The sequence below is a fragment of the Amblyomma mixtum genome, chromosome 5 (genome assembly GCF_055824585.1).
Source record: "Amblyomma mixtum isolate Tamu chromosome 5, ASM5582458v1, whole genome shotgun sequence".
Classification (NCBI taxonomy): Eukaryota; Metazoa; Arthropoda; class Arachnida; order Ixodida; family Ixodidae; genus Amblyomma; species Amblyomma mixtum.
Window position 1 is genome coordinate 192,915,181 of NC_143016.1, and position 24,067 is coordinate 192,939,247.

Genomic DNA, 24,067 nt, shown 5'->3' on the forward strand with positions numbered 1-24,067 from the left:
CTCTTCTGGAGAGGCTGGCCGATGGATCACTAACACAAGATGTCCCGTATTTGGCAATGAAAAACGCTTCCGCTATATCTCGTGTTAGTCAATCTCGGTGACGGAACAGAACGCTCGTTCTCGAAAATACCCGAGAGCGTTCCTTTTTTCCCTTTGTTGCTGCAGTTTCGGCAATGTGTCAGGGTTATTGTGGGCGGCTTTATGGTTGTTGGCGCCGTAGATGTATTTAATAGGCCAACCTGCCCACCACTGCACTCTCCGTAAATTTGGAGAAGGAAGAGCGACAAACATTTCCACCCCACGTGCAAAACATGTGGTTCGAGTGCAAACAGGCGATGGGGGCCACGCCTGATTACCCCCTTGACCGGAGGCATGAGGCGCAGACAAGTTTCTTAACAAATTCTATTACTTGGGCAAAGAAGAACCGCAAAATGCTACAAAACGAGTCAAACAAAATAGAGGAAATACACAGGGGCGACGCGAACGACAAGCACAAAGTCAGGACGCAAACAACTATTAACAGCAAGAGGAAAACATCAGGGCGAGAACTATAAAACAACGTTACAAGAAGAAAGCAATGCTGTAAAAAAATAGAACAAGGAACAGCGACAGGACAAAGGAAAGAGTGGGGAGAAAGAGAAGGGAGAAACGGGGGCTTAGCTGCGGGTTGGCAAGGTCCGGTCGAAGAGAGCGTCGGGCTGCGGATGCGCGCGGGTCTGACGGGGGGTTGCGGATACGGACGAACTTCATCCACGCTTCTTCGGAGCCGCAGTCGCCACGCTGTACGCGTCAGACACCCGCCTAGGCTAGCTTGCCGACCACTTCCCTGGCTTACTTCACACACGTCCGCACGCACTGAAATCTCTAAACCAACTCCCCGGCTCGCGGTTTTTCTGCCGCCGCGCTCTCATGGCAAACAAAAAAAAACAACGAATCCTCAAGGCCCAGTGCGCCAACGATTTGCAGACGTTACAAGGGGGGGGGGGGGAGGGGGCAAGAAGAAACTGAGAAGGAACGCGAATGAAGGCCACAGTCCTAACGAAGAGCGATGCTAACTTGCGAAGGTCGGGAAGGTGCCGGGGCATTCAACCGACAGCTCCTCAGCACCACAACGTGCAAGCGCTCGCTAGCCGGCGATAATACTAGTAGGGGCGCAGTGCCTTGACCCTCCAGCATCGCGAGGGGTCAACTGTCCACGCGGGGGGGGGGGGGGGGGGGAATCGTCGCCGCCGCGCTGCGACATGTTTCTGAAAAACAGAGGTGCCTTCTATGCTGCAAAAGTAAAAGACTACAAGGCAGGCACGACTTTGTGACACAATGCGCCACCTAATTGCTTGACCTATAAAGCCATACATTCAAACGCAGTCTAATCGGTCCTGCATACCTCCTACCGCATGACAAAGGAACGCTGTATGCTACTCCTATCCTGCAATCAATGTACGGTGAAACGTGCTTGACACCCCCCCCCCCCCCTTCTTTTCGGCTGAGCCCCGCTTTGACTTACTTTTAATCTCAGGGCATAACGCTGATAACTTTTTCGGAAAAGAAAACATGGATAGAACCCCATATCTACTAGCAGCTTTCTTAATCCCATATGGCAGACGGTCAAATGTTGGCGTCACTACCGGACTGCTGCGTTCTTTCGTCTTCTTGCTCCTATTATTACACGTCTCCAAGCGGGCAACGTTCTCACCAGCTCTTCTTACCACATGGCGTGGGTAGCCACTTTGATCCAGTCTGTTAATCTGATAATTTAAGCTTTTTTTACTGAATGATAAGAGGACTTCGATGCAGCGGATTTCGGGCAGGAGGCAGTCATTCCATCCTTAATATTCTTGGAGTTAGCCGGAACAAAATTTAAGAGACCTTTTACCAACCTTAGAGAGTATGGCCAACAAAGATGCCTTTGCTTCTTTAACAACCTAACATAAAAAAACTAGAATTCCTCTTCGCTGGGAACATCCCATGTAAAATTCAATCCCAGCAAGCTGTCCTTACAAAGCTTCGGTACGTCCGTCACTTTGCGTGAGAAGTTCTCGCAGTCGTTCAGAAAGATTAAATAGTCATCTACGTATCGTAAGGCCTTTCTGACCAGGCCTTCCGAACACCGGGCTATTGCTTCATCCACACAGCCCCCCTCCCCCCCCCAAAAAAAAATCAACAAAGAGCGGGAGCAACTCTGGAACCTATACACAGGCCTGCCCGCTGAACATAATATAGGTTGTCATGGCTAATCAGAGTGCACTTCAAATAAAACGACAGCACTCCTGAAAAGCCCTACCACATCTGTCAATAAACTCCCTTTCATCATTGTTTTCTGTTATACACGACTTGACGCACCTCATCAATCTGTAGTGCTGCATTGAATAATAGAAGTCCTCAAAATCAATACTGAGGAGATAGCACTGCCCTGGGTTCTCGTTTATTTATTTATTTATTTATTTATTTATTTATTTATTTATTTATTTTAGTTATTATCAATACCTCAAATGCCCCAGAAATGGGGTATTGCATGAGGGATGGTCTGAATGTTTCACTAATGTGTGATTGGATGGCAGCCTTGAAGTACAGTGGATCGGAGTGGTGCACGGAGTCGATTGGCAGGCTGTTCCAGTCTCGAGCAGTTTGCGCGCAAAATGAGCGCAGATGAGCTGTAGTCTGTGCTGGGGGATGGTAGACTGCTTTGGGATGGTTGGTACGGCTTGATAAACGATGAGCTGGCAAGATAGCTGAAACATCTTGGCTGTGAAAAATTTTATGAAAGAGGTAGAGCCTAAAGATGCAACGTCTGGACTCGAGATTAGTAAGATTAGCCTCAGATTTAAGTGCAGTGACGCTGGTGTGATATGAGTAGTCCGAAAAAATAAGTCTAGCTTCGCGATCCTGAACTGATTCGAGGGTGTTTCGAAGGTTAGATGGATGAGGGTCCCAGTCTGAGCATGCGTACTCAAACTTCGGCCGGACAAATGTGAGGTATGTTAATGTTTTAATTGAAACAGAAGCGAGTCGCAAGTTCCTACGGAGGTCGCCAAGAGTGCGATTGGCTTAGTTTGTTATGTTTGTTATGTGCGCTGACCAATTAAGTCTGTTATAAAATGTGATGCCGAGATATTTATACGATTGAACAGATGCTATTTCAGATACACTTATTTCATACTTTAAGGGTTGATAGTTTTGGCGCCGATGGAAAGAAAGCATTGACGCTTTATTAGTGCTTAAGGATATTACCCAAGTGTTGCACCAGGCTTCAACACGTTTAAGGTCGTCTTGAAGTCAGCGAGAGTCAGAGGTGTTATGGATGGGGCGGTAGATTACACAGTCGTCTGCAAATAGGCGGATATGAGAAGTGATATTATTAGGCAGATCGTTAATATAGATTAGAAAAAAGCAAAGGCCGAAGCACAGTGCCTTGGGGGACAGCGGAAAGGACTGGGGAGCAAGATGACGAAAGTTTATTAGCATACACAAATTTTTTCCGGTTAGTGAGAAAATTGCGTATCCAATCTAATACAAGGGGGTTAATGTGTAAGCTTGAAAGTTTAAGTAGAAGCCTTTGATGGCGAACCTTGTCGAATGCTAGCTGCCCCCGCGGAGACACGTACACAGATGCAACAGAATGAGTTCGAAAGCCGTGCTGTATCCTCACAGACGCAACCCGAACCATCCGTGCAAAAATCGGTGACGTTCAAATAAACATGTGTGATCTCCCAGCCATATAAAGTGCGGCAAAATTTGCAGGGAAGGACTTTGTGCTGCTGTTTTTATTTTTATGGACGACATATCCAGCCAAAGATCTCGCACTCGGAAGTCAAGCTTCCGAGAGGGTCAGTACTGGAACACTGGTTTTTTTCAATAATAGTTTTGCTTCAGGTAGTAATCGACTGTGAATCCCAGCACAATTCTATTTCGTTAAAAACGGTACTTTTCAGTCGTTTTTGGTCCCCGTGAGGTTCCGTCAGGTTGAACATTAGCCTTATTAGAGCAATGGAAGTTCGCTTTGAAGTAGATAGAGGGCTTTTTAATGAAAAAGCGGAGATTTTAGCCAGCGTAAATATTGGCTGGCAAGTTGTTCTGCATAGGGGACGAAATAGAGGGGCAAAAATATAAGAAGGCTGCTAGATAGAAGTGCGGCCATTGGAGGGGGTTGCAAAGCAAGAGTTCACTGCACGATAGCTTCATTGGATGAGACCGAAGACAAGTTCTCTGCACGTACAGTGAGGTGATCAAGTGTTTGGGCAGTTTAGAGTGTCTGAAACACCAATAGAGTCTAAATAGACCAGTAAGCCTGTCTAAGGTCTGGTTGCCCAGGAACATGGACACTTTTTGCTGACACAGCTTGGAGAACCTATTTTCACGCAGGGGACTTAGGAGTCTTGCTGCAATCAGGTCTCTCATGAATAGGGCCTGTTGCCGCGACACGAACATCCTACTCCAAAGGAGAAAACTCGTCACTTCCAGGCACAGGCTTCTCAGTAGACTGGGTGTACGGTCCAATAATGAAGGACATTCTACGTTTTAGGGTGTTCACAAACAAGCGGCAATCACCGAAACTAGCTGGATGGTGACCACTGCAGTTAGCGCAAGCAAAATCTGCTTTGAAGTCTTTAAAATCGTCGGCGCCTCCGCACCGCTTGCAGCGCTGGTCTTTTCGGCAAACTTTCGCACTATGGCGACACCGTTGACATCTAAAATACCCGGAGAGGAGTTTTAGTGAACTAAGTGACTGCGTGCTTTATGAACCCTATGTAATTTTTATTTACTTTCCTGATTACTTGAAGCCGCAAGGTGCTCTGCATGTGAGCCGACTGGTGCGACGGGTGGAGTCTCGGGGAAAGTAATGGGCAGGGAAACCTACAAACTCTGCTGTGCTGACATTCGCTCTCAAAGGAGAGCGCCGATAATAAGAAAAGTATTTGCCACGTGGCAATTTAGTCTGCGTCACGTACCTCGATCGACACATTTGCACTGCGAAAGCTCGTAAAAATGGCAGTTTAACACTTCATTGCAAGCTCTACTTTACAAAGAAGCATGTTCATGATACGAAGGAAGGAATTTTTGTCATTTGGTAGCCGAATACATGCCAAATCCAAGCAAGAGTTAAGCACCTGCACAGGAAATAATTTCATGAGCGGCGCCGGATAGCCAGGTCAGAAGCAGCATTAACCGTTTCACATGGAAGATCAAAATCAAAAATCATGGAAGCTTGAGTGAATCTAGCAGATCCTCGGTGAATCATTTGAATGGGTTAGTATTTTCTCTTGCTGCTGGTTATCTTATAGCTACACTTTAAGGGTATGACAAGATGACTCTAACGGGTTAACGGCAATATGTGCGAACTTGGTCATTCTCGACTTTAAATTCATAGATCGCTCGGTGTCCTCATGCCACTCCTGCGTAGTGGTGCAGATGTTAAGTGATGTATCATCGCCTCGGCAGGTAACTCTTTCAAACATAACCACCGGTGGGGTTTGTGAGACCCATGTTACTCGCTGCGAGCAACCTGTCGCGACCACTGATTAGTTTAGCTGCCATGGTGGACAGTTAGCTCACTGTCCGGCGGGCAAGTTGCCACCTGCCGCGGTGGGCAGGTTGTGATGACATCACAAGGTTCACGCCACGTTGCGCACGCGTCACGTAGCCCGTCATTCCCGCTTCCACAGGCCGTTCTAATATTAACGCATTAATAAACGCTGCAACGTACCTGCTTTGCTCAAACGTTTCTACCAGAGGGGACCAGAAACGCACTTTTAGTAAATAGCAACGCCACTCATGGCATGAACATGCAAAACTTCGCAAACTGAGGAGCGTGGCAGAGACATTTGCACCAACTCCATGGTTGAGAAATATGATGTGGTTTCCGAAACCATACACAACACACGCTCTGTAAGGCGTTCCTTGATCTCTCGCCAGTTGCACATGAACTCGCGCCAGAGCTCGGCCACTAGTGTCACGTAGCACGCGTGGAGTGAGGACAATGAAGAGCCTTGCAAAGTCAAAAAGCTGAGGCCAGACGAGCAGGGCTACAGGCAGACGCCGGCACACAGGGGTGGAGAACACGAGGGGTAGGGGTCGACCGCTTGTTGGGTGCATCGAGGAAGACCCCGGTAAGAATGTGGCGAAGTGCATCCCACATGCTTTGACGACGAGTTGGAGCGGGGTGAGTGCCAGCAGCAAGTTCACAACACCTCGACTCTGCCCGAGGGCCTTGAATGTGCAAAACACCGCGCCTTTATTCCAAAGCCAGCGCTTGGGTTGGCGCTACAAAATAAAAATGACCGTAATTACTCTGACCCGAAGCCGTGAAAACCGTAAATATCCAACTTATGCACAGAACGGTATCCAAATATCTTTCCTTACTTAATTCCAATACCGGAAGTTTAGAAAACAAGCTGGAAGGTGCTGAGACATGCCGCTCTTTATTTCAATGCCCTTTAGTTGTTATTTTCTTTTGTGGACCTTGCTGTGCGAACAGTTCGATAACATTTCGGATGTAGCCGTTTCTGCACATCGTGCGAATAAGCCAGATGACCGTCTATCTTTGTACATTTAAGGCCAGAATCATAAGGAATGTTCAAACTTCACATGTGGTTGTAATCACTTTGAGCCATCATTGCCTGTCATGCTTTGCATTTCTTTCCATCTACGCGCGACGACAAGGTGCCCTCAGTTCGGTATAATTGTGATTAATACTAAAGTACGCAAGTTAAGAGTTGGCGACTTTATGTAGGCCTACTGTAGTTAATACGTTCAAAGATTCTGCTACTAGACTGTGTATTGAAAATGGGAGCAAAATGTCATTGAACTCGCTGTTTTAGTCCACTAGAATACTAGTCCATTAATATATCAAAGTTTTACTCCCATTAAAATCGGTGCGACCTGGTCTGGCGTGTTTCGTACTGGCATCACCTCAAAGGCCTGCGGTTGTTTTCCTTTGTGTGAAATACCTCAGGAATTGCAGGTTTGAATACATTACAATGGCTATTATTTTTCGAAGAGGAAGTTTGTGTTCTTGGTTATAGGTACTTGATACCTGAAAAAAAAAGAAAGAACTTGCGCTTCATGCGAGTAAAATTCATTGTTTGCACGATTATCTTCCTTTGAAAAGAAAAGTTGCTTTGTTCGTGATGACATAGATTTTGTACTGGTGCATTTATTAAGTGGGCAATTCCCTCACATTTATCTTTCTTTATCGTGCTGATAGCGGCATAACTAACGCGTTGGGTACAGGCAGATCTTGATTCTATGGCAATTCCAAGAGTGGCCTTCTGATACTGCCTTGTTTGCTAAAAGGACTTATGTGATCATGCAGTATTTGCTGCTTCAGTTCATTCCGATATGAATGATGACTTTAGATGAAAGAAATGACAATTAAATGCAGCAAAAATGACCAGGAATGAAAGGCAGCACTCAATAAAAACAGCAGAAGTGCAGGCGCAGCATTCTTCAAACAGAGCCAAGCTCGCGCCTCGCTGTGGGCTCACTTGTTAACTTCGATGGCTGCGTGTGGAAACATCGCACCAAGCCGTCTCATAAGTGCTGAGTTTAATTTTCATTATAAGTTGGAACTATTGGTGCCTGGTGAGGATTCCGTCTACTCTCCACGCAGGCTGAGAGGGTTCCGCACCATCGCCTCAACGTTTCCTAGAGGTTTTCATGGCAGCTTGGCCATTCAGTGCCATAGTAAAATTGGTTTGGTCTGCACGAGTTTATTGCAAAGACCTAATTTTCCCCAAGCATTTCATCCCAGAGCAGCCCAGCACCAGACCAGGTGAAAGTTGGTGACCATCGGAAAACCGGCGAGTACGTGGATACGCCTCGCACTGAGCCCCGTCTGTTTTCTGGTGTCTTCTTTTATTTATTTATTTATTATTCCTCAAAGGTTCCTTTCGGGACATTACATGAGGGGTGGGGACAACACGGCAAAAAAAAATATTATACATTAATAAGAAAATGAACAAAAATTACGTTGATGAGTACGCTTCCTCGATAGTGGTCTTGAAGAGTCGATGATTCATCATGGCGGCCACTTCAGCAGAGAGGTCATTCCAGTCACGGGCAGTCTTTAAGAAAAATGATTGCTGGAATGTGTTGGTATGTGCACGTTCAGGATAAACAGCGTTCGGGTGGTTATGGCGGGAAATGCGATGCACGCGTGGAATTAATCGGTTGGCTTCGGGAAAGTTGTGGAAGAGCTTGTGAAATAAGCAGAGACGTGCTGCTTTCCGACGGGTGACTAGAGTAGGCAATTACAATCGTGATTTCAGACCTGAGATGCTGGTATGATAGGAGTAGTCAGATGAGATGAACCTCGCGGCACGATTCTGAACTGACTCAATGGTATTAATTAGGTTAGTCTGATGGGGATCCCAGACAGAATTAGCATATTCAAGTTTAGGTCTGACGAAAACCTTGTAAGCGAGCGATTTGAGAGAACTTGGTGCTAGAGCAAGGTTGCGCCGAAGATACCCAAGGACACTGTTTCCGGGGTTAGTTATATTGGTGACATGGAGAGTCCAAGTTAGATCACGAGAGATATGGACGCCTAAGTATTTGTAATGATTGACCGAAGAAATTTGGCAGTTATTAATAGTGTACACTGGCGCGATGAAGTTGGGGCGACGGTGAAAAGAAATCAGTGAGGTCTTTGAAATATTAAGAGACATGAGCCACGTGTTACACCAATGTTGCACTTGTGAAAGGTCTTCTTGAAAAGCGACGCTGTCTGAAGAATTTGTTATGGGCAGGGTTTTGAAGAGTACAGTAGGAGGGCAGCCCAAGCTTGAGTGGAACACATAGAATAAACTGCGTAAATGCTATGGCATCACAAGAATGCACGAAGCATAAGGAAAACGGAGCATAACGAAGGCGATCCTCGGCAAACCGTTTGAATGCGTCAGCAGCTAAACGTTCGTTAGACTCGAGGTTGATACACTATTACCTGCTGCTTGTACTAGTCCGTTCTGATACCCGTTTATTTAGCCAGGTATCAAACTTAAGAATTCACTTTACCGCATTAAACATTCGACGCAATGAGAGAAAAGGCATGAGTACATAGAAGACAACATATTTCATTTCATTTCTTTAGCCTGAGGGCCCATAATAGGGCATCAAGAGAGCGCAGATGAAAAACAACAACACACAACATAAAAAAAATTATGACAAAATACAAGAGCAATCGCACTTTTGCGCAAGTACATAAATTGAAGAAGCAGAAGAGATATCAAAGCTAGACATCACATATCTGGCAGAACGTAGTGCCATAACAGTCAACACAGAAATAAAAACGAAAACATAATATTTCATCTGCCAGCTGCTACAAATTCCTCAAATTGGGAAATGAATTTTCCATGGTCTGTATTCTCGGCGATCTATTTCGGTAACCAATTCCAATCGATGATGGCCAAGTGTAGAAATGAACAGCGATTTACCTCATTGCGTGAGAAGGGTGGTTTAACTTTAAAGTTCTGGTCAATACGAGAGAAAATTCGAGATACTGCTGGAACAAGTGCTGCAGTGTAGGGGGTCGGATTGCAATAAATCCAATTAAAAAGCATAAAGCGGGTTGTTTTACGTCTGCTATCTGAAAAAAGAAGGTTGAGGTTCGCTTTGATTTTAGAGATACTGGCTCTAAACAAAATTGGCGCCAGATAAGCCGGGCAGACTTATTTTGTACAGATTGTATTTTGTACTTGTTAATAAGATATACGTGATGGGAACTCCATATGAATCATAGTTTATTTTATAACGGACAAATTAAATATAAAAAAACGAAGCTTGGTGTTCCTGTTTACTTGATGAAGGGAGCGACGTGTGAATCCGAGTGTTATGTAGGAGCTGGCCAGTATGTTTTCAATGTGAGCAGTCCACGATAAGGCGGGGTTAGGTAGGCACCCAAGTACTTTAAGAATTTACTGATTCGATCACTTCGCTGTTAATCGTGTACTTACAATGCGACAGTTCAACTCTTTTACTAAATCTGATGAGCGTAGTTTTTTGCATTAATTGTCATCTGCGAAGCTCGGCACCAGTCCTTCAATTTCTGTAGATCAGGCTGCAACTCCAATCAATTAGCGTAATTATGTAAGTGGCGATAGACAAGAGCCTCGGAGTAGACGTCACATTAGTGGAAATGTCATTATATTAGCTAAGATTAATATAGGCCTCAAAACCGAGTCCTGGGGGACTCCAGACATCACATGACCAACGGCAGAGTGGGAGAGTTGGTGTTCCATGGTGACAAGTACATACAAACCGCGCCAGACAACAGGACCAGAAGGAGGAGGGGGAGACAAACACGACACAGCGCCGTGTTTTCCTCCTCCTCCTTCTGGTCCTGTTGTCTGGCGCGGTTTAAATTTTCTTCACGTGACCAAGCGATGTCCTCTAGCAATCGATAACAACAGATTGGCATCTCATGTTAAATATTCCTAAACCAGGAAATTACATGTCTTTCTATGTTTGTGAGGTACATTTGTTATATCAGCCGTTTTTCTCCTTGAGGAAACGTTTTCAGTCCTGCGTACGTCATTGAATATCACTTTTTCCGAGATCAATCTTTATGGTGAAGTACCTCTCTAGCAGCCTTTTAAGTTCGTCACGAAGCGGTCCAGTTGTCGGATGCAGATCTATTATGACAACCTTTCAGAAAGAGCGCACGAATTGGCCGATATCAGGGTTCAAACCTTTTATATCCGCTCTTTCAAAATCAGAAAGTTGTTTTTCTGGAAAGGCTGTTTTGGCGCAATGATATTGAACAGCAGTAGCCAACGTGGTGGTCGCTGATGCACTGATGCATGCTACACGGATGCTTGTTATTCAGGATGCACTGTAGCAACCAAATCAAGGATGGCATCACTACCTGTCGGAGTCATAACTAGTGGCGACAGTTCAAAGAACTGATGGTTCAGAAACTGTGTTGCATCGTGTGTGCGGCGTATATCATATGAGGGCATCGGGGCCATTATAAGTCGGGGAAACTGAGGTCACCTGCTAAAATAATACGACAGTTAGAAAAATACACTTTAAGTGCTGTTAAGACGTTGTAAAGGTCATCACCAAACCATTGTACGCAATATGGGGCCCTGTAGCAAACCTTGAAAATCAGCGTGTCATGCGGCAGATAATGGGCCACCGACAAAGTTTCAAGCCTGCTATAAATGAACAAATACTTTGCGCGAATATGATTTCTGATTGCTATCATAACGCCACCGCCTTTTCTTTCTATTCTGCTTTTGTGGTAACCGTGAAAAGGATTTGACATTTACGGTTCAGAAATGTGAATATCAGGAGTGAGCCATGTTTTCGTTCCAAGTCCGCAAAGCAGTCTTTATTCCTTCTGTGTTGCAAAACTCACCAGTAATCACCCAGTATTTTGGTTGCCTGTATTGGCTTCGTGTGTACTTCAGTCAGGCCTGAATGGCAGTTGGTACACTTTGCCACTGTACATGTCATAACGGAACAGTTTGTCACCCAAAATCTGTCTTTCTCAGTTTGCATTTCTCTTCTTGTTGCCAATTTCACTTCGCGAAACCCCGGAGTTTCTTGCGGGCGTGCTCAATGCGCGGTGAAAAATTTTCCTGAAACCATACTTTTGCTTGCTTCATGTCTTTCAACTTGTAGGCATTATCGAGACTGCTGGATATTGTATTTTTCTCAGGAATTTAACTATAATTTGGCGGTTGGAGCTCGCTTTCCGTGAGCCTGACCAATGGGCTCGCTCAATGTCCTGGATCCCTATGTGCTCTTTGCGGACAGTAACCACGATAATGAGGTTTCGAAGGTTTCTTTGTCGTGTTGCGGAAAGCATTTGAACATTAAATTTTTGCGCTGCATGCGGTTATTCACGTCATCTAGGGGTCAACTGCTGCAACCTGTGAGGCGTCATTTTGTAACAGATTCTACAGGTCTGTTTCGATGGTTTGAACTGATTCATTAAAGTTCGATACGTCCTCAATGCTGTCAACTTGCCCATTTAATGTTGTTTCTACCTTAGACGATCGTTTCTCGAGAAGATCCTTGTGAAACTTCTCGCGTGATAGTGCTCCACCCTCAACGCTTCCAGAACGAGTTCTTTTCTATGTCGCCGCAGTAAATCAAAAGCTGGGCCACCAAAACAGCACTACCATAAGCCTAATGCTGGGACAACACCTCCTCACAAGACTGGCACCTGTGTGAAATTGTGGTGTCGCTGCCGGTTCATTAAGTACCGGCTGGACAAAGCTACCTATACGGATGCGGTATGCAACAATGTCAATACCCACTTTCAGTCACACATAAGGCATCAATCATAAAATCACACGCAGCATTGGTATTTGCGCCAGAAAAGGGGCGAATATAGGCTCGTTATTAGCAAGAGCCACTCATATACAAACATACAAAAGCGAAAGACAAAGCTTAGTGCAATGCTCTGTGGCCGCAAATCCCAACGTTGCGACGAGCGCACGGGTTTCTATAGCACAGTCCAGCCACCGGATGTAGTTAACGGTCCAGTCGATCACGGTCAGCCGGTCGTGACGTAGCTATGCGTTGACACCAGCTTCCCACGATGACTGCAGTAGACCCACGAGTCACAGCCACAAGAAGATTCCACCGTGGTACGACAACGTGCGCAACATCAGGCCATGCAAGAGATGCAGGAGTCGCTACAGTGAATCGTACCCTACAACAGCCAAAGACACAGCTTAGTGCAATGCTCTGTGGCCGCAAATCCCAACGTTGCGACGAGCGCACGGGTTTCTATAGCACAGTCCAGCCACCGGATGTAGTTAACGGTCCAGTCGATCACGGTCAGCCGGTCGTGACGTAGCTATGCGTTGACACCAGCTTCCCACGATGACTGCAGTAGACCCACGAGTCACAGCCACAAGAAGATTCCACCGTGGTACGACAACGTGCGCGACATCAGGCCATGCAAGAGATGCAGGAGTCGCTACAGTGAATCGTCCCCTACAACAGCCAAAGACACAGCTTAGTGCAATGCTCTGTGGCCGCAAATCCCAACGTTGCGACGAGCGCACGGGTTTCTTTAGCACAGTCCAGCCACCGGATGTAGTTAACGGTCCAGTCGATCACGGTCAGCTGGTCGTGACGTAGCTATGTGTTGACACCAGCTTCCCACGATGACTGCAGTAGACCCACGAGTCACAGCCACGAGAAGATTCCACCGTGGTACGACAACGTGCGCAACATCAGGCCATGCAAGCGATGCAGGAGTCGCTACAGTGAATCGTCCACTACAACAGCCAAAGACACAGCTTAGTGCGATGCTCTGGGGCCGCAAATCCCCATATGATTGAAAAATAGAAAAACAGGTCAAGATTTTTAAATTCAATATGCTACATAGAAACCGCAAGTCGCAGCTACTTTATTACGCAGAGAAAATATATATAAACAATACCACGAAGTAGCACCGTTAATATCTCAATGATTGCAGCTCTCGTGTTGATTTATTTTACCTTGTTTGTACAACACCTACTATGTTTTTTTATGTTCAAGGTAAAATTTGCAAGGGGCTGTCTTCCAATCTAAATGACAGTACTTTATCGTTCTGCACTTTGTGAAATTGTGTCTTGAAATGCAATTATTTCCTTTTCCTTTCCTGGCACGAATCAATATTCTAGAATCATATTTTTGCATGTACTATCGGGGAGAAGAGTCTAGGATATTCGATGGGCAACCAACGCGTATAGATTTGCTATCAGCCGGTTGTTTCTAGCCACACTTGCGGAGGTGAAAGTTGCTCTTGGGTTCTCCGGTGTGTGCTGGTGAAACCAGCGGAACATTGACACACTTTGCACCTCTGCGCCAAGAACTGCAGTTGCGTGTCCTGGAGTCTTTTGTCCCCAGCAGTACATTTCAAAAGTTCAGTTGCGACTGCAACGCGATGTTGCCAGTGCGGGCGCCAGCGGTGTTGTAAAGCCGTATATGTGGCAGCTTTTTGCGCAGGCCTCGGGTGTCGCGCATAAGCGAGGCAATGAAGTCAGTATTATCATCGTTGAAGTCCGTTGTATTCCAGGTGGTACACTTGAGTTCGTTATGTCCGAAGTCAGCACACTAAGTTCTCTACATCCAGGGCCCACACACGAAAGTTCGTTAAATGCGAGGAGGCATACTTTGGTTCCTTATGTCCTGGGGAAGAGATGGAAGCTATTTTTATTTGGGGTTAACCCACGAAAGTGTTATATCCGAGGTTCACAAGAGACACTTCGTTATGTTCGAGGTGGCATGCTAATGTCCGTTATATCCGAGGTTAGCGCACCAAAAGGCTTTATATCCGGGGTTGTATAACTAGTTTGTCTAGGTAGTATTTACGTAGCCCGGCGGGCAGGCCGCCGTGTGAGGGGGGCCACCTGTCACTGGCTACCTAAAGCCGGCGGTCGCCGTATCCGCTTCGTCTGACCCCTTTAATGCCAGAGCATTAGTAAGCCGAGAAAATACTGTGACACCCCACTAATGCATGAAGCAAGACGAAAAGGCGACTGTCAATGCAAAAAACAAAAAAAAATATGCAATGAAGGCAACACTTACTGCATGCAGAATTTAATAAATCTTTACATAAGCAAAACACGACCGCTATTTATAAAACAGAGCAACTCATGGTGGTAAATTTTAACAGTGGATTATGTTACATATGGAATGCGATGGTCCACCCACATGCAGGCAAGCTGTTCCAGTCTAGTAGGGGACGAGCGGGTAAAAGTGGAGGCTTTCATTCAATTTAATTTATTTTACCTTCAAGGCTTGCGCGTTGCAGAGGGATCGGGACCAGTAAATAAAAGAGCCACCACAGATAAAACACAAAGTACCAGCGGGAGCGCGACTTATAAGAGTAAATTTGAAGATGTCTAAACACAGAAAAAAGTCGAACAAAAGAAAAACAGATGTACACAAGAAAAAACACAATAGCTTAAAAGAGAAACATCTGAATGGCACTATAGGGATGGGAGAACAATGCTAGATAATGGTTAGTGGAATGCTAAAAGAATAATTAAATTTGTGTTGAAGCGCGCAGGCTGGGTGATGTATGCAGATATCTTTAGGAGGTGATTCCTATCTTGGCTGGAATGAATTCGAGCCGGTTTTTATCTTACATTGAAGAACAGGAACTTTTTTACTGTGATTGGTCCAAGGTGAGACTAGGAACATATGTATGTCTAAGATGGGGGTGGTGGCTGTGCATATTATGGAAAAGAGAGAGCGAAATATTACCTTAAGTAGAGAGCTGTAGACTGTTGTAAATTGCTGCGTTCAACGCCCCAGTTGGCGGAGGGCTTACGAGGTGCGCCGTACAGTGCACGACTCCGGATTAATTTCGGCCACCTGGGGTTCTTTAACGTGCGGTCGCTGCACCGAAACGAGGCCGCGGCGGCCGAGTATTTAATCCGCGTCCTCCGACTCAATAGCCGAGCGCTCCAACCACTGATTCACCACGGTGAGTACCAGTAGAACGTCAATGCCACACTTCAAGTGCACTAGTAGGTGTCCGATGATATCTACTAAGGTAAAACAGACACTGCAGTTCTGCAAAACCCCTAATTTATTTATGGAAATAAACTGTATTAAATTAAAGGTCGTATGGGCGCAGTCTGTCGCAAAATGTTCGATGGAGGTATACATGATAAAAGTTATAGGTATAGCGATAAATGTACTCCACCATGCTAGCAACCTCCGAACTATTGGACTTTTTGGTGTGAAGGCTCCACGGAGGGGTGTTACTTAAAAGATATATTAACGCCAAATTTACTTTGATGACACAGTACAGAGATGAGTATTGTAAATAGAATAGTGAGGGCATAATAGGAAATTTTTAGCCAAATATTGCAATAAAAAATTACCGACGATTACGTTACTTCCTAATGCGAAATTTCAGCGCAGCAAATAAGCTGTTTCACCTTTTCGATAGATTGAGGCAAAGAAATCGAGCAACACATGTATGCGCTATCACAGAATTTTTTTTTTTTTCACACGTATTCCTTTAACAAAGACTCCACTAACAGTTCTTGACAGTCATGAAGGAAGCTTTGTGGTCGGAGAAATAGACTGATATATGTTCGACTTGGTACACCAATCCTTGATTCTCAAAGACGAGATCTATACAAGTGCCTCGCGAGGTTGTCACAGCCGTGGGACGCGTTACGAGCGAGAGGAACGGGATGTTCTCCCGCATAAGTGTTAGGAAATTGCTGTTTGTCTTTATGTCAACATTAAAGTCCCCCACTACTAACATCGGTGTGGATCGATGGACGGTTAATGCAAGTTGCAGGAAGTGCACGACGTCTTTCGTGAGTGCGGTAGGGGCGAAGTAGGCAGCTACTACCAGCAAGCCGTTGGGCAACTTTGCGGCGCACAGTTCGCCAACTTCATGTGACGTGCCAAACATTTCGACTGGTATTGCAGAGAGACCTGTGCGCAAGTAGATAGCGACTCCCGCCGCTCTGTTGTGGTCTCTGCGAGCACCACAGCAGTATAGGAAATCTATGATTTCGAGAGGCTCTTCGGGATCCATCCAGGTTTCAGCAAAGCAAAGTACAGAGGAATGGCGCAGAATGTGATCGTTGTGTACGTCCTTGGCATGTGCGGCAAGGGAGCGTACGTTAAGAATGTGGTTGTGAATGATGAATGAAGTGCTGCCAGCGAATGACGCGTCCATTGGCTGTCTGCGTGTGTTACTGATGTGTGGTTAACATGCTAAGCTTCGCCTGTAAGAGTGGAACGCGACAGCGTCTTGCAACGCTGCCAGGGAGTCCACAGAACGCCATCGCCAATTCGGCTGTACGCCTTGCTGGACGGTAAATTTATTTTTTGAGGAAAGGAAATGTATCTCTCTCGCATATCTGGGTGGACACCTGCACCTCGCCGTAAGGGAAAGGGGGAAGATGGGAGTGAACGAAGACGCCGTATTAGCTAGACGCGCCTTTGTTCATTCCAAACCATTCAGCTGGCATTACGGAGTGGCTAGCGTGCTCGTATCGCACTCCGGAGACCCTGGTTCGATTCCCCAACTCGACCAATTTCGTTCTCGGTTTTATTGATTTATGCGGTCTCACTAGAAAGGTTAATTAGGCTATTTCATATTTATATTCTTGCATTTCTATCCATCGTGTTCTGTCATTAACCTGTCAATTGTTGGAACTGTCTAGGATGTTCGACACAACGTATATGAAACGAGCAACGTCTTACTGAGTGGGGAAGTGCGTGGTGGTGGAGGGTACGCGGCTTCGTACTTATCTGTTTTTTTTTCAGCAGCGTCTCCTTCCGCGGACGCTGTTGTCGCTGCGGCGCGCGTCTTTCTTTTCTTTTCTTCTGACCTCTTCTATCTCCTCTATATTAATTAGGCTAATTGATTAATTAAGCAATTAACTAAACTCAGTCCAACTTAGTTGCAGCATCACTATATGATCCCTTTGATTGGTTGCATGGTTACTAGCCAAAGTACAATTGGCCCCATTTGAAATTCGCGCACTGTGACGTCACGAGCATTTCGACCAATTGAAAAGCGTGAAATTTGGGGCGGAGCTGGTTACGAGGCCGACGACGACGCGAAACCCAGGAACGGACGCCAAAGAGCTGCGCTCTAAAACAAACCACCTATGAATCTGTGTTTGAAGTTGTGCCCCATACGAGAAAGCAGAAATTAAGATTACTAGGAAAAACTGCACAGCCTTATAAATAAGCATATCTAGGAAATGAGGTTGAGCGAATGGAGAATACCGAGCACCCGTGACAGTTTGCAAGCGAGGCAATTTAAACGGGAGTGTCAGGACGTGTGGTGATCAAAGCGCGCACCCATATATTTGATGATCGTTTAACTGTCCAGGTGCTGATCACTAAATCTCCAGCTCACGCGGCACGCCTATTTTTTGGATTGAAGTGTAAGGCTTTGAATTTTTTTCGCTTTTGATTATTAGGCGGTTTTCGAGAAACCACTGATATAATTTATAAAGCACGCCGTTAGCCTGTAGCACCAAATCTCGGTATTTGGATGAAAAGAGAAGAGTGGTGTCATCGGCATACATAATCTACGTGGTGTATGGATCAGCGTTAATAAGATCGTTGACGAAAATGATACACAAAAGAGAGTACAAGATGCTTCCTGGAGGAACACCTACATGGACAGGAAGGACATTTGATTATAAGTCCTTTACATGCGCAATTTTCTTTCTGTGACTGAAGTATGATTCTTGTAAGTCGAGCGCCCTACCTCGAATGCCAAAATAAGTCAATTTAAGAATCAGAAGTTTATAATCAATAGGATCGAAGGCTTTGGGCAAGTCGACAAACACACCGAGGGTTAATAACCGTGCCTCAAAGTTTTCTAGGATTAGTTCTTTCACCTTAAGGAGTGCCAGTTTGGTCGACATTCCCTTGTGGAATGCATGTTGATGCGCGATTAACAATTTATGTTTGTCAAGAAAGCTAGAACTTCCAACAAAATAATTTCTAATCTCCTTTGGAGCAAATCAAGAGTATGGAGATGGGTCTGTAGTTGGAAATTTCTGTTCTGTAACCTTTTTTGAACAGAGCATGCATCTTTGCCACCTGCATTCTTTTCGAAAATTGGTCTTTTGGAAGACAGATATTCTAAAGATGACCGAAAAAACGTTAAACAATGGCAAGCACGCACTTTACGGGTCTTATCTGCAGGCCATCAGCATCACTGTTACTCCGTTTACGAAAATGCAGTATTATTTCAAGTTCATTTTGTAGGGTTCAAAAATATCGATTCTGTGCAGCGAGCAACCATGAAATAGCATGCGTTCGTGCTGACAGTTTGGTGACAGATGCTGGTGAAATGGTCGTTAAACAACCGGGAAGAGCGTCGCCAGAAATTACCGCACTGTTCATGGATATGCGCATTTCAGGCATCTGGCAACGTTCTCGGTTCACTGAAGTGTTTACGTTGTGCCATATTTTACGGCTATCATTTTGGCATATTGAAAAGTTCGTTGAAAATCTGAAGTTCGAGCCGAACGTAGCTCTTTTGTAAGCCGGTTTCGAAAGTGTCTAAAGATTCGCAAATCATCAGGATCTTTGGAACTGGCAAAACTTTTAAAAAGCATACTTTTTCTTGCGTTTTTCTTGAAATAGGTCATTCGTGATCCGCGTTTACGAATTGGGGCAGCGCCAGACTTTCTGAAACTTAAGCAAAAATGTTTCTTGTAACAAGCACTAAAAATGCCAATGAACAGGTCGTACGCACTGTCCGCGCATCGAGAAGCATAAACACCATTACGTCAACTTTACACAGTTCCTCACGAAAACAGTCAAGGTTATTGCTGATGGTTGTTTTAAACACAGGAGATTGTCGATTTTTATATGTTGCTTTACGTTTCAAGCTCAAAAAATTGGTATCTAGTCGCTGACATGATAGGATATGAAAGAACACCAGATTTGATATCAGCCTGACCGCAATTCGTGCTGAACAAATCAAGGCATGTGGCAGTATAGGAAGTAACTCTAGTAGGGGACTGGATGACACTACGGCAGCCATAAGAGTTCCACAGCAGCTCAGATTCACGTGTGAGAACGGTGCAAAGACAAAGATCTATATTGTAGTTACCACCAATGATGATTGTGTTCTGAAAATCAGAAATGTACTCGAAAAGCCTTTGAATTAAATGCAAAAAACAATCAGTATTACAATTTGGTGGACGATAAAAAATACAGTAAACCGTACCACTCGTAAGACAGACAGCACTTCCTAATCATTAGTGACACACGAAAACTCCTCAAAACATTTCACGTTGAAACTGTTTCGCAGTAGTAGTATACAGATGCCACCAACACGAAAAGCACTTATGAATCGAATAAAACATCGTTCAGAAGCCGCCAGTAAAGCGAACTCAGGTTATACCAAGTTTCTGACAGCATAATAAAATGAAACTCAAGATACGGGCTGCTTAACATCAATACAAGTTCAGCTCTCTTGTTTCTCGCCGATTGGCAGTTTACATTAATACATGGAGCTTTAAATCCTCATAAACCATAAATCAAGCAACTTTCAGGGTGGAGCGGCATTCTGTGCATAATAGACGTCGAAAACTTCGAAAATTCGATAAAAAACAAAAGTGACCGGGTTCGCCCGATTTTCACAAACTGTCCCTAAATGCTGACGGCGTTGCCACGTCTTCCAGTCTCTCTAACTAATCCTGGTCAATGTGCGTGACATTTGCTCAAAGATCTTTCATTTAAAGGGGCTCTATGATCACGATATACTTGTTGGAAATATTGATCATCCACCTAACACTAGCAAGACCACTGGCACAATAATATTGTCATAGCAGAGCTAGCTTTGATGGAATGAAGGCAGTATTGTCCATTTTTGCAGGCCAGTTTGTTAATGGCTTCAACTCCCTTACAGTTGATGAAAATTAATCACGTTCGAAAATACGTTGACTGACTTTGTTCACAAGTACATACTATCCGCAACCATAAGGAGCCGCAATTAGACGTCATAATTTTTCTGGCAAATTCCGTGTCTAAAAATAAAGAAAAGCAATTGTTCAGGCAAGCCGACAAACACATATCATGAGCGAGGATCAATAAACACTGTCCAACTCGCTATTTCGTTTAGTGCATGGTCGCGAAGCCGTAACCATGCTGGACGCAATGTTGCTTGCGACTAGTACTCCCTCATCTGTACCCAGAATTGTTCGCCGGGCTGGTAACTAACAGCTCTGTGGCGGAGGTTATAGCGGCGAGCGTCGTGGGTTTGCTGGTGCTGGATGCGCTGGCGAGCGAGTTGGCGGTCGGCCCCGGCGTGACGAACGAAGTGAGCAGCACCCATAACAGATGAGGGAGTACTATTCGGAAGCAACATTGCGTCCAGCATGGATGTGGCTTCGCGACCATGCACTAAACGAAATGGAGTGAAGCGCGTCGTTTCTTGTAGAGCAGTATTATAGGCGAATGTTACTAACGGAGTATGGCATCCCAGTTCCGGTGGTCTGCGTCAACATACATGGCAATCATGTCGTCGATCGTCTTGTTGAGCCGTTCGGTGAGGCCGTTCCTTTGTGGGTGGTAAGCGGTTTTTTTGCGGTGACTTGTGCCGCTAAGGCGCGTAATCTCCTGCGTAACGGCCGAGGTGGACGCCGTTCCCCTGTCAGTTACAACGATGATCGGTGCACCGTGACGAAGCACAATGTTTTGAACGAAAAAGTTCCCAATTTCATCAGCGGTACCACGAGGGAAAGCTTTAGTTTCACAGTACCGGCTGAGGTAGTCGGTGGCGACCACAATGTAGCGGTTACCCAGCGAGGACTCCGGAAATAGGCCAAGTAAGTCCATGCCGACTTGTTGGAAGGGGAATTCTGGCGGATCAATAGGCTACAGCAGTCCGGCTGGCTTAGTCGGTGGCGTCTTGCGACGTTGGCACTCGCGGCAAGTTCTGACGTAACGCTGTACAGCTGCAGCAACCCTCGGCCAGTAGTACTTTTGGCCATAGTTAAAGAATGCAGCGCGAAAAGACAAGGACAAACGAAGAAGTGGACAGGACTTGCGCTGTCTTTTCGCGCTGCAGTCTTTAACCATCATCTTAACTGTAGCAAAGCAGACATTTGGGCTAGTTGGTGTGAATTCATGGTGGAAAAAACAGCCGTGGGAAAAAACAGCAGAAAAAACAGTGTCTCCCCTCTTGTTCTGTGTTTTCTGTCTTGGTTTGCGCTATTTTTTCCACCATGATTTAACCATGATCACTGACCAACAAGCCCAAACAGCCACTTTATGATGTAGGCGTGTACTGGGAAGCGGCTGCTACAGTGGCCTGACGTGCGTAGTGCGCGCCTCGTTCCTGCAGAGAGCGCTCGATACTCGTTGCCTCCCTTGTGAAGTCGGCCACTGTTCTTGGCGGGTCATGGACCAGTCCGGCAAACAGCTGCTCTTTTACGCCGCGCATTAAGTGGCGTACTTTCGTGGCCTCGGGCATAGCAGGGTCGGCCTGATTGAACAGTCGCGTCATGTCCTTGATGAACATCCCGACGCTTTCGTATGACTGCTGTGACCTGGAATGCAGGGCGATTTCAGCCTTTTCTTTTCTTTCGCTTGTGGTAAATGTCGCTAGCAGCTCTCGACGAAAAACCTCCCAGGTGGTAAAGGAAGCTTCGCGATTCTCCAACCATGTTTTGGCCGAGTCCTCCAGCGCAAAGCAGACGTTGCACAATTTGCACTCGCTGTCCCACTCGTGGAACTCCGCCACTCGGTCAAAGCTGGGCAACCAGTCTTCGACACGTCCTCGAACCTGTCCCCGTGGAACAGTGGCGGTGACCGAGGTGCGTGAATGACGAATGGCTGGGCATTCCCGGAATGGTGAGTTGTCTGGCTAACCACGGTGGAAGTCATGGCTGTTACCGCTCTTAGCGGCGCTCTCAGTTGACCGAACTCCGGCTGTAGGCCTCGCAGACGCTGGCTCGCTTTGTGCACGGGTGTTGAGTCCATGCGTGGAGAACAGGCATCAAGAGTGTCCTCGCAGTCCGAGTACATGAGACGCTACGCAGCTGCTCCACTAAATATGTCACCGACAAACGGTTTAAGAACACAGCCCAGGTTTAATAGGACGAGATGGGCGTTCCAGACAGCAGGGAGCTCGAGCGAGTAAGAGGATCTTCGAGCACCTCGAATGCCCAAGGCATGACAAGTTGCAGCTAAAACAGTTCGGCCGCGGTACGGCGCCACTGATTGGTTCGTACGCTGACGATATCATGAGCGAGGATCAATAAACACTGTGACAGTGATTACCTGGCTTTTCTTAAATCCAGTCGTCATACCTTCTTCAACCGGGACATATCGTCTACGTTGACTAACAACCATCGAAAATTTTCCATCAGATAAATCCACACAATCTCACAATACTACGCTGACTGATACCACAGACACCACTGTTCCGTGCACAGTTGTGTACACTGTGTACACAGTTTTGTACAGAGCGCGCTCGGCGCTTTTTCTGAGCGTGGACTGCACCTAGCAGTCATTTCCTTGTTTCAGGAGAATTTAATATCATTCATGCCTCCAATAAGCTGTTTATATGCCACATAGGGAACCCGGTACACATTAGTTAACGAAAAGGTGAGTTTGTTAGCAAGTCGTCCGTCATGTTTGTGGGGACTTTCTGCCAGCAGTATTCACGGCACTTTTTTTTTGTAATTTTCAACATAATGTACGCCAACGAAATAGAAATGATTTGCACGATCCTTCGGTGTCTGCCTGTTCTGTAGCGTCATTTTTTTTGCTATTTTCATCAATTGCCGCACTTTGTACGAATTTTGCACATTCCTGCTAAAGATCAACCGCTACTATTTGTGCTCGAAAACTAACAAATTTTTATAAGGTCTGAATATACTATCTAGGTGTAAAAATATTTAACTTCGACTTGAGCAAAAATGGCGTGTCAAAGGGTTTGCCTAATTGCATTTCGTTCTGAGTACAATTATTTGCCAGTGATTTCCTTATATCAGAAGTACTGCTTAGATAGAAGCTTGCTTTAGAAGTATAGCTTATTTTATAGCATGAGGAGGAGGAAGATAACTTTTGTTACAAAAGTGTAGCTTGCTTTTCTTCTTGAGTGAAGCCCTCACTAGCGGGCTCTCTGTGCCGCCGCGATCCTGCAAGCCCGCCAGAGCTGCTGTCGCTGGTCTTGTCGGTTCGTTCCTGGCAGAGTTGTATCCAGAAGAAGGGCTCCGAGTCCATGGCCCCGTTTGCCACCGCTATCCTCTCGGCACGCTCGATGAGTCGGCTCTGGCCGGCTCCATGCTTAACAGAGCACCTTCACAAGAGGAAGGCGTGGGGAGGTTTACGGGTGGGACTCCACAGGGTGGTTTTGTGCAGGCCCAAACAGAATACATACCACACCTGCAATACATACCACACCGTGAATATCATACCACTCACCTTTCACCTCACCCTTCACGACTGATAAGAAGTGGCTGGCTTTGGGCCCGCCTTTAATCGCTGTAGTGAAGAACACACTGTCATCACGCACATAAAATACTGGCCACGCTGCCATTTTCCGCAGTAAGCAAGAGAAGTGGCCGCTCTGGCACCACCATCCGAGTGGCGTTACCAACTGGTACGT

At 45.8% G+C, this 24,067-nt stretch overlaps 1 long non-coding RNA gene across 1 annotated transcript in view; it reads left to right on the plus strand.

Moving 5' to 3' along the window:
• The window catches only part of LOC149345295 (uncharacterized), a 122,991-nt gene that overhangs the window by 41,553 nt on the left and 57,371 nt on the right, over positions 1 to 24,067 (plus strand). The window lies entirely within an intron of this gene.